Source organism: Bos indicus, chromosome 16, assembly GCF_029378745.1.
Source record: "Bos indicus isolate NIAB-ARS_2022 breed Sahiwal x Tharparkar chromosome 16, NIAB-ARS_B.indTharparkar_mat_pri_1.0, whole genome shotgun sequence".
Lineage (NCBI taxonomy): Eukaryota > Metazoa > Chordata > Mammalia > Artiodactyla > Bovidae > Bos > Bos indicus.
Window position 1 is genome coordinate 31679823 of NC_091775.1, and position 12045 is coordinate 31691867.

Below are 12045 nucleotides of genomic sequence, written 5' to 3' on the forward strand. Positions count from 1 at the left end.
GCTCTTGGCTCCAATGCCCTGTTCAGGTTCCTTGGCTTGGACTTAAGGCCCCCTTTTCTGTCCCAGTGTGGCAGTTAAAACCCAAGTCTACTGGATAACTGTCCCTCTTCTGTTGTCCTAAAATAGCTGCTGATTATACGTGATTATTTATCAACATTTAATGAATGCCAGGTATTACACTAACACTTTATGTATCTTACCTTATTTCATTCTCATGGAAATCCTTCTATTTTTCATTTCATTCTCATGGAAACATAAAGGGAAATGAGAACTTGCGCAAAGTTTATATAGCAAGAAATAAGCAGGACTGAGATTTGAACCGAGATCTATGTGAATCTGGAATATGCCCTGTTAATTACCATATACTGCCACTTTTTAAACATCTTTCTAGTGCCTAGGCTAGTGCTAGATGCAAAGAAACCACTCAAGAATTGTCTGTTGAATGAACATTCTCCTTCAGTGTGTAAGCTTGGTATTGGGAATCCTGAGAACAAGTAAGTATTTAGCAGATTTTTAATGTGCTTAGTCGCTCAGTTGTGTGCGACTCTTTGTGACCCCATGGATTGCAGCCCGCCAGGCTCCTCTGTCCATGGGGATTCTCCAGGCAAGAATACTGGAGTGGGTTGCCATGCCCTCCTCCAGCGGATCTTCCCAACCCAGGGATCAAATCCAGGTCTCCCACATTGCAGGCAGATTCTTTACCAACTGAGCTACCAGGGAAGCCCAAGTATGAAACAGTGGGTAGATTACAGGATATCATCCAAACTACTGAGTAGAAATAATGTTGGATGGCACTTCCAGCTATGATTTATACTTGAATCACAACATTAAAATGTTTGATGGACTAATTATGAAATTCTAATGATAGCAAGATGCATGATATTGTGATGAATAATTGTTACATTTGTCCTCATTATAGAGACAGAATACTTCCTTGAGAAGAACTTATAGGCTAGTGGAGAGCACAGGTGTATAATGTACATAGTCAGACATAATGAATAAATACTTAACAGAAAAAGAGAAAACAAGGGGAAAAAAGTTAACCAGGGATCTGTAAATTCATAGGATGATAAGTGGACATTTCCTGATAACATCAGTTCAGTTCAGTCACTCAGTCATGTCTGACTCTTTGCGACCCCATGAACTGCAGCATGCCAGGCCTCCCTGTCCATCACCACCTCCTGGAGTTCACTCAAACTCATGTCCATCGAGTCGGTGATGCCATCCAACCATCTCATCCTCTGTCGTCCCCTTCTCCTCCTGCCCCCAATTCTTCCCATCAACTGACTCCAAAAATTGAGGTGGGAACTATTTGTATGTTAAAACAGATGTTATGAAGCATAATTTAAAAAAACATAAAATTCCAAAAAGTATTTAGGTTCAAATACATGCCTTCACAAAATGATTACACTTATTGTGAGGAATAACCATAACAACACAGTGTGAGAATAAAAGCAAATATTCATACGGTACTTACTCTGTGCCCTGTATATACTGATTCATTTAGCTTCACAACAATCTTCTTAGGTAGTTATTATTAGCACCTCTATTTTATGCGTGAGCAAGCCAAAGCACTGATAAGTACTTATCAGGTCAAACAGCTGTCCAGAGTCTGTGCTGCCTCTGGTGACGACACACAAGGTAGAATCTGAGCTAAGCTGTTGAAGAGGAAAAGCTGGGACAAATTAGGAGGAGGAGGAAAAGAAACTCTAACATAACTTAAAATACATATAATACAAATTTATTCTTTGTCCTTAGAGAAATCCAGTCATAGATGGAGACAGCTTACACTGGATCTATGCTAAAACATTTACAAAGACCTTTTTTTTTTTTTTAAACGAAGTAAACACTGTATTTATTAAAAGATCTAGTGTAGCCTTTTAGGCATCAGGGACTGGTTTCATGGAAGATAATTTTTCTACGGGTGGGGGTGAGGGGGTTGGTTTCAGGATGAATCAAGTACATTTACTGTGCACTGAATTTCTATTATTACATTGTGATACATCATGAAATGATCATACAACTCACCACAATACGAATCAGTGGGAGCCCTGAGCTTGTTTTCCTGCAACTAGACGGTCCCACCTGGGGCTGATGGGAGACAGTGACACCTGAACTGTGTTGCTTATGTCCAGTCTACTCTGTGATTTTGTTTTGGTTGCTGTCCCTGCAGAAAACTCTGCTTCACACAAACAGGATGGTAGAAATATAAGCAGGCTTTTCAGGGCTTTTGTGGAAATCTCAGGATATTCTGCCTTGACTTTGATCTAGAACATGTGAAGATTTGAAGGTAACTTAAACCTACTTTTAAGGCCACCACCTTTGCGATCTCAAGCAGCTGATCCTCTTCTACAATGGACAAAACTGATTCACCTGGCATCCATTCCTTTCCAGCCCAGGGGTCTTTCGTGGTAGGGGAGTAATGCTCAAACTCTTTTGAAAGCTAAGACAGGTGATAATACATCCAGTTGGGAGAAAGAAGGCCCTGGCTCAGTCTCTTTCAAAATCTCTTTAAATGTTCAAAACATCAAAAATTCCAATTGTTCACTCATCGCTCCCATAATTCCAGTCTGGCTTTGAATGCAGCCACTGTATCTGCTGACTTGAACACAGCTGTCGTTCTCCCCTGGAGCGACAGAGTGAGTTCTTTGAGCAGGCTGACTATGTCACACAAGTAATCAAGTTTTGCCACCCATTCTGTGTCACTGAAATATACTGCCAGTGGTGACTGTTCTAAAAGAAATCTCTGGAGTAGCTCTTGTAACTCAAAACCTCTGGCCAGTGATCTTCCTTTATAAAGACACCTCACTTTTGTGTGTAAGAGAAGACGTGTGTGCTCTTGTGTCCATCTCACTGAGCTGTGCTAACAGACGTGAATTAAGGGCATGTACTTAAATGTAATCATTTTATTCACACCCTGCAAAACGTTGTTATGTTCAGGTGACATTTTTCAGCTAACCAGCATTTCTGCATGGATGACACAGTGTATAGGATCACATTCAGAAGCAACCTCTTGGTTACCTGAGTAGTATAACCAGAAAGTTTTAGTCATGGCAGTAGCTCTGTCTGTATATACTGACATGGAATGACCAATTCCATGTATCAACAATTTCCTGATATGTAATCATTCAAAGACTTGAATAGTTCTGCAGCTGTGGTGTTGGCTGGCAACAAAGGTTTATGTAACATATCCTCACGTACATCCTCCTGAAAAATATATGCACAAAAACAAGCATTGTTGCCTTGTTGTCAACCTGGATTGTGTACCACAGTGACTCATTAATCCTCTGATAATTATGACTCAACATCCTCTGCTATTTCATCAGTTTGTCTAGTTATGGTGCCAGCCAAAGGAGGAACACGTGCCGTCTTGTGAGCTCCAGTTTCTTCTAAAAGTTCATGACAAATGTCCTAAGCAGCAAGCAGGATCAACTCTTCACCAACAGGAAAGGGTTTCTTAGCTTCAGTAACGCAGTTAGCCACTAAGAACGATGCTCTTAGTGCAGACACGTTTGATGAAGTGGTGGCCTTCAATAATTGCTTCTGTTCTTCATGTTCACACTTTTTCCTTTGGAAAATCTCCAAAGGCTTGTCCTGTAATGCAGGGTGCTTCGTCTCCATGTGGCAAAGCAGTTGTGAAGGTTTCATGACTTCATTGATAGTCAGTCGCCACGTATTATAAAAAGCAGGCTTGGAGAATGTGAATCACTTGTTGCAATGAACCCATAACTTAAGTAGGACTCTTGGTATTTTCTTTAAAATGCAGCTTTCTTTTTGTTGGCAGTCTTAGAGTCTTCTGCTGTCTCACCATTGGGTCTTTCCCCCTTTTCAAAGAAGCTCTCCAGCAACATTTGTTTTTCACTCATTTTGGTGAAGGTTATATTGCAGGCTTCCCAAAACTGTGTGAGACGTGTGTGCAGTGTGGGAAAAAGAAATGGATGGAAGTGGTATATAAAATAAAGGGTGGACCATACATGGACTGAAATAAGCGTTGGATTCTGACTTAGAGCCTGCTACCAGATGTGGCTTCATTGTCACTTGCCACTAACTCATTGACAGAATTTTGATGGGCCTGCAAACAATTGATTATTATGGTCTCTGCCGTTAACCTCTTTGCTAATGAATCTGTATCTGCAGTCACTTCCCAGCACTAGCATCACCGCCTCAGCTCCACTTCAGATCATCAGGCATTAGATTCTCATAAGGAGTTCACAACCTAGATCCCTCACATGCATATTCACAGTAGGGTTCTCATTCCTATGAGAATCTAATTACAGGAGGTGGAGCTCAGACAGTAACGTGGGCGATGGGATGTGGCTGTAAATACAGATGAAGCTTTTTACTCACCCACTCACCTCCTGCTGTATGGCCTGATTCCTAATAGGGTTGGGGACCCCGATCTAGTGGGCGCTGCCTCAAATTTGCTTACTTATTGCTTTAGGGCTTTTTCACAAGCTATTCCAATGCAAGTATATTATTTCCCAAGGTAGAATCCAAGTGCCTGAAGTAAGAGAATGTATTACTTCTTTTGCAACACTTAACATAGCAAAGCCCAAGGCACATTAACAGGTGCTAAATAATGATTGTTCAATTGAACTAGAACACCAACATCTCTTTTTTACTACCTCTTACCTAAGGAAATAAACTTAGAAAAAATGGTTACATCACTCAATATTTAAACTTTATTTAACAAAAAAGACCCCACAAATATTATCTGGTAGGAAACAGAAATAGAAGGGAAACTCTAAAACAGCACTTTTGTCATTGAAAGATTAAATATAAGGGCAATTCAGCAAATCTGAAAAAAAAAAAAAAAAGAAGCATGAATTAGAACAAAAAGCAAAGATTCAATTAAATGGGCCCGCTCTATTTTCTGATCCAGAAAATTTTGAGTCTGTAATTACAAATCCTTCATTTTATGCTACGTAAATTAAAGGATAAGGTTTAACTATTCAAAGAACATACAGAAGAATTGTTTTAAGTTCCTTTCAAATATAGAGATAAGACAAATGGAACCAGACCAAGGTCAAATTTATTTTAATCTAGAATTTCCTTTTTTTTCAACAACAATTTTACTTGAAAGTTTCATCTTCTCACATTCTTGACTGGATTTCTCCACTAAAGAAAAACATAAAAGACATTCCCATGCTCATTTAAAAGACAAAATGAAACCTAAGAAATAAATGGAATAAAACTGGTTCCAATAAAAATTATGACCACTCTTGCTGAAATTAAGAAAATATATTATTTTACTAATAGGGATCTCCTGAAAATTTAAAAGTAAAAGGCTAATATCATAGAGTAATCTCAGAGGTCCAAGTGAAAGTGGCAATATAGTTTGAGAATTTGAATGATGGGTATAAAATATTGGATGAATTACAGGATATCACCCTGACTACTACTGAGTTTCCTTGGCCCAAAGTTAGTTCAAAGTCAGACCCAGAAGAATGGTCAGAAGGTCTAGAAAGAGAATTAGAATAAGGAGGTAAAAGCAGGAGAGGGAAGAGGCTATGGGGTGGGGGAAGGGGGGGACAACAAAGTCATAATAATAGTGCCAGAGGATTACTGTTTACATTTTTATTTCATAAGAATTGCCAATTGTGAAGATGTTTTAACCACAAAAACATTTGCACCTGAATCATTTTAGTACATGTTCTTTTAGTTACTAAAAGGAAGATGTCCAACTTAGCAATATTTTAAAAAACCTACAACTTTGCAATGATCCATCAACAACAGAGGGTAGGATACCTTCTAAAAAGCTAAGAATTGAATTAAGAGAATTCCCTGGTGGCCACTGGTTAGGACTCCTCGCTCTCATTGCTGAGAGGGCTGGTTCAGTGTGACCAGAGAAAAAAAACAAAACCCCAAATCAATATTTTATGGAAAAAGTGTTACTTTATTTGCTCCATATTAGAACAAGACTTCCAAAGGTTTGCACTCTGGCCCAAGCTTGAATTTTGAAGGCCAAGTTTCCATGGCTCCCAGAAGGCAAAGTTAAAACCCTTTATTAACATCTACCGAGAGCCAACTAAGTATCTAACACCAGGCTCAGTGCAGTGTACACTGCGGGTGGAGCAGGGTGGGGCGGGGTGAAGAGGAGCATAGGACAAAAAGAACTGAGGTGTAATTGTGTCCAAAAGTGTTCTATTTGAGGTGACAAAGCATGTATGAAAGAAAGAAATCACAAGAGAAGGCAATAATAATTGAGAATAAGTCAAAAGAAAAAAGTGATAAAAGCATATGAGAAAAAAAATTAGGCTACAAATACTGAAATCTGAATTCTAACCAAGCCCTAAACTTGTTTGAAAAGCCTGAACAAGAAACCCCTCTGAGCCTTAATTTCTTCAGCAATAAAATCATGGGCCCTTTTAATTCTAACTATTTATGCCATTATTCCTCTTGAATGGCTATTAAAAGAAATAATTATGATAGTCCTTATGAACTGACAAATTATTTTTACTTAAAATTAAAAGATGTAAAAACAGAATTATGTGTTTATAACTCCAATACAATTATTAAACCAAAACAAAATTTAAAATTAATACAAGCAATAAAAACACCAATAATATTAACATTAACATTAATTTAATATGATGTATGATGCTGCTCTGCAAAAATTAAATGTTTATTCATAACCTGAATTTGGTATTCACTGTGATAACACAGGTTCCTTCGAGTTCAGCATATCTATTTACCATGAGCACCTTAAGACTCAGCTTTCCCACCAGTTTTCTCTACTGAGAAACCTTTGTTTTTACAACATGCTATAATGTTGCTCCAAAGACGTAACTTATTAATTTTACCAGGTGATTATAAAAAGAAATTTGAGCACTGAAATCCCATAGCAGAAAGTTGTTTTATGGCAGTGTTCATGATGATCTTGAATAAGCTTATGCTATTTTCTTTTGGGAGAAGGAAATGGCAACCCACTCCAGTATTCTTGCCTGGAGAATCCCAGGGACAGAGGAGCTCGGTGGGCTCCCATCTATGGGGTCGCAAAGAGTTGGACACAACTGAATCGACTTAGCAGCAGCAGCAGCAGCATTTGCTTTTATCTTATCATAAAAATGAAAACAGGAAAATTTTTAAATTCTAACAGTTTTTTTCTTTTTGTACTTCTCTATGTTTTATACATTCTCTATGATAAACATGCATTTTTTTTCCAACTGAGCTTTTAAATGATAGCTTTATTGAGATATCACTCACATACCACAGAATTTACACATTTAAAATGTGTAAGTCAACCGTTTTCAGTATAGTCACAAAGTTGTGCACATATGTCACAATAAATTTTGGAACACTTTCATCATTCCAAAAAGAACCTCCTTGCTCCCCAATACCCACGTACCCATTAGTAGTCACTTCCCATTCTCTCAGCTCACCCAGCCAGCTCTAGGCAACCACTGGTCTACTTTCTTTCTCTATGATCAATCCATTCTGAATATTTCATATCAAGAGAGTCATATAATATGTGGTTTTCATAACTATCATCTTTCACTTAGCATAATATTTTCAAGGCATATCCATGTTGTAGCATATTATCAATACTGCATTTCTTTTATTGCCAAATAACATTCCATTATATTGGTTTACCACTTTATCTATTCATCAGTTGATGGATATTTGGGTTGTGTCTACTATCTGGCTATTATGGATAATGTTGCTACAAATATTCCTATATAAGCTTTCGGGTTGTTTTTTAACATCTGTTTTCAGTTCTTTTCAATGTGTACCTAGGAATGGAATTATGAGTCATATGCTAATTTGATGTTTAAGTTACTGAGAAGGCATCCTATTTTTTCCACAGAGGGCGTACCATTTTACACTCTTCCCAGCAACATACAAGGCTACAATTTCTTTATCTACAGATATGAAGTAGTATACATAGTTTTGATTTGCATTTCCCTGACGGCTAATGATGTTGAGCATCTTTCCATGTATTTATTGGTCATTTGTGTCTTTGGAGAAATGTCTATTCACATCCTCTACCCAATTTTTAAGTGGGTTATTATTTACTGAGCTGTAAGTTGTATTATTCATGTTCTCAGAAAAAAAATTTTTTAAGGCATTGAACATATGCTAATATATGTTTTTTAATCACTAAGAATGTGGCAAGGTTACTATAAATACTGAGAGTTATGAAGAAACTTCCCTCACCCCTGATGTCTTCCTTTGGATTCATCTCTGGGGAGGTAAACTGATTTATCAGTTTGGTAAATTTGGTAATACCTAAGCTTAACTGTCTCAGCCACCTTTCTCTCTTGAGTGACCCTGCCAGCAGAAAATAGACTGCTCTGCTCTGTTGTTCTGGCTGGGTAGGCCTCCCATACAGGAAAAGACAGAGGAGAAAAGATTGAAACAAAGATTAAGAAGGAAAAATTAGACAGATGGACAATAAAGAGAGGCGAGACAGGACAGGCACTACAGTACAAAGACTAGGAGTTGTTAGAGAAAAATGAGTGTGATAGGTTGGGTGGATGGGAAAAGTCTAAGAAGTAGCTGGAGGCCTACTGAAGTTGCCTTTTCAACTCACACTGCCCTCTGTTGTTGTTGTTTAGTTGCGAAGTCAGGTCTGACACGTTTGAAACCCCATGGACTGTAGCCTGCCAGGCTTCTCTGAGAGCCTGAGGCTCCTGGACGGCTACAGTCCATGGGGTTGCAGAAGAGTCAGACATGATTAGTGAATAAACAACAACAATTTTCTACTGAAATATAGGCATCGTCACATGCTGTTCAGTTCAAATATAAACTGGTACAATTTATCAGAAAACAATTTCATAACATGTTCCTGATAGCTCAGTTGGCAAAGAATCCACCTGCAATGCAGGAGACCCAGGTTTGATTCCTGGGTCGGGAAGATCCTCTGGAGAAGGTATAGGCTACCCACCCCAGTATTCTTGGGCTTCCCTTGTGGCTCAGCTGGTAAAGAATCTAACTGCAATGTGGGAGACCTGGGTTTGATTCCTGGGTTGGGAAGATCCCCTGGAGAAGGGAAAGGCTACCCACTCCAGTATTATGGCCTAAAGAATTCCATAGACTGTAAGTCACAAAGAGTCAGACACGACTGAACGACTTTCACTTTCAGGGGAATGATTAAATAAATTAGCTTATACCTTAGATGTTACAACACCACAAAATGTGCACATTGTGAATCTATAATAAATGTAACTTAAAATCATAAATATGATTTCAATTATGCCTACACACACTCCAGGGACACTGAAAGTACATATATAGAAATGTTCACAGTTCTTGCTGTTGGCTGATGGGAGTACAATTTTTTTTTTATACTTTTCTGTATTTTGCTGTATTTGTTTTCTGTGTTACTTTCTGTATTTCTAACACACAATATTTTTTCTATTCAAGAAAAACGTTAAAGCACTGAATCAAAGACACAACATTTTTTAATAACTCCTAAGAATGCTACACAGTGAATCCATATATTAATACTGTTCACCTCTTTACAAATAATCCAAATAAATACAAGGTTATCACAAAGTTTAGCAAATTAAAAACAGCCAATTTATTAAGTGCTCTGTGTACTTAACATTGAGAAAGACAGTCACTTTAAAATGCATTATATCATGTAATAAATGTGTTTTTTTTTTCTTTTGGAAACTGCTTTTATCCACTATCTCAAAGGACTCTCATTGCTTTAAGACCCTATTTTAGAGCAGCAAATAATCACTGGGTATATTTGCCAATAACCTACAGAAACAGGAGTTGCTACAAGGCCAGTTCTCAAGGGCACAAAGTAGAAACCTCTATGGCGGACGGAACACTACAGATCTTAGAAATGAATTCATCTAAACTGTTACATAACTCTTCCCTATTATGTTTACCAAACCCTAGGTCAAAAAGGTTGCATTTAAAATTCTGGAAAAATGAAGAAATAAATTCTACAAAATACTTAGTAAATTAACTATAAGTTAGACAAAACCAAAAAAGGTTTTCATGTAAATTTCCTTCCTTTTCTTAAAAAATTACCTGTATATATTTGAGATTTGTATTTTTCATCAAATGTTTTGGTGAAAGGGCTCATTTTTATTGCATTTCACACAGTACTTAGTATAATTCTGATCACCTATGGGCTCAGTTCAGTTCATTTGCTCAGTCGTGTCCCACTCTTTGCGACCCCATAACAGCAGGTCGCCAGGCCTCCCTGTCCATCACCAACTCCCAGAGTTTACCCAAACCCATGTCCACTGAGTCGGTGATGCCATCCAACCATCTCATCCTCTGTCGTCCCCTTCTCCTCCTGCCCTCCATCTTTCCCAGCATCAGGGTCTTTTCTAATGAGTCAGCTCTTCGCATCAGGTGGCCAAAGTATTGGAGTTTCAGCTTCAACATCAGTCCTTCCAAGAACACCTGGGACCTATGAGCTCAAACATTAGCCAATGAACTAATAGGAACTAATGCTAGGTTCAAGGTCATTGATGAGCTACCATATTTCAAAACTATTCACCACAGCATACATGGACATTTTAATGTGCAGGTTCAAATGGATATCAGATTAAAATCAACCTATCAATTCAACTAGAATAAAGAACAAAACCATTTTAACAGTATTTTAAAATTATAAACCTAAGCTAGGAGCTCTCCAGTTTACTCTCTAGTCCCCTTTTGAACAAAAGGTAAAAATTTATTAATTTTATCATTTCAGAAGTTATGAAATTTCAAAATGAGTTTAGGCTGATATGTTTACTTTTAATTAAGGTTTTCTCTCATAAGCCAGAGGCAGATTACTGTTCAGAAAACACTACGTTTGAAAAGCAATGATAATCCAATAAAAATTAATTTAAAAATACTAATAAAATTTTAAAAAAGAATACACTATCTTTGTGTTCTACATAGGAAAAACAGTGACTTAACAGATTTATGGAATGCATGTATCTTTGTGTCTCAAAAATCTATAACGACATTATTGTCTGGTCAATTTAGCAACTGTCACCCTAGTCTTAGATTTTACTGCATATCAAAACACTGTATTCATCTCAGGTGAGTCTGCCTATCTCCAACTACCAATATCCCATTGTCTGGTTCTAAATTCCTATTCTTTCTAACTTCAATCTTTACTGTCATTACCTCACTACCATTACCCAGTTCAACCATATCAAGAACTCCAGACTCAGGAGTTCCTTTGTGGCCAAGTGATTAGGATTCTAGGCTTTCACTGCCAAGGCCTGGGTTCAGTCCCTACTTGGGGAACTGAGATCCCACAAGTAATGCATCATGGACAAAACGAAAAGAAAAAAAAGAACAAAATTAAATTATTAAAAAACAAAGTGAAAACTCCAGACTCCTGCATTTTCTTTCTTTTTTTTTTTAAACATTAGTCAGACTCCTGGCATTCTTTCTTTTCAAGCACTGAATTCATGTATCATCTCTAGCTACTTCCTTTGTTATCTTATGCATCTACTGCACTGACCCTATAAACCCCAGGCCTGATCAACCTGACCACCTTCTCTGCTCTTATACCCAGGCGCTAAAGAAAATCATAACTATGCAGATTGGAAACTATAAAAGCAGTATCCTTCCAACATCAGGTGCAGCCTCAATGCTGGCCTGACATTCTTCCCCAATTAGTCCCAGAACCACATTCCCAGAGCGACACTAACCTTCACCACTGGCCTCCAGTCCTCTTCCTATTCCTAGCTCAGCAGTCTCAACTGGGCCACAGGTAAACAGAAGTTACCAGATGTCAGTTGGTAATCAGTTATTTCCCCTTCTTATCTCAGTAGTACAATGTTTCTATCTGCTGTTCAAGGGTAATCTTTCTACTTGTACCCAGTTTCTTACTTTTTTCTACTTCCTCAGGAGCATGCGTATATAATCAACCTATCTGTGAATGCATTCCTCTCACTGGGTAGGGGAGCCTCATAAAACGCAGCTTTCCTTTATCCTGATTCTGAGTTTATGAACAACTCTTTGAACTGCCAGGAAAAATTCAACCACTAAGAATTAATCATCTTTCTGTAAAATGCACAGGTGGTAAACAAATTTTAAAAACAAACAAAGTAACGACAGAACTGTGTAAAGGCATTC

General features: G+C 37.9%; 1 protein-coding gene across 3 annotated transcripts in view; it reads right to left on the reverse strand.

Moving 5' to 3' along the window:
- The window catches only part of CNST (consortin, connexin sorting protein), a 96387-nt gene that overhangs the window by 74932 nt on the left and 9410 nt on the right, over positions 1-12045 (reverse strand). The window contains exon 2 of one of the 3 annotated variants that reach the window (XM_070768087.1): positions 1478-1623. The exons of 1 other annotated variant lie outside the window; for it this stretch is intronic. The gene's annotated coding sequence lies outside the window, so the exon portion shown is untranslated. Of the gene's footprint in view, positions 1-1477; positions 1659-12045 lie in introns of all 3 variants that reach the window. One more of the 3 variants, XM_070768086.1, reaches the window with a different exon arrangement.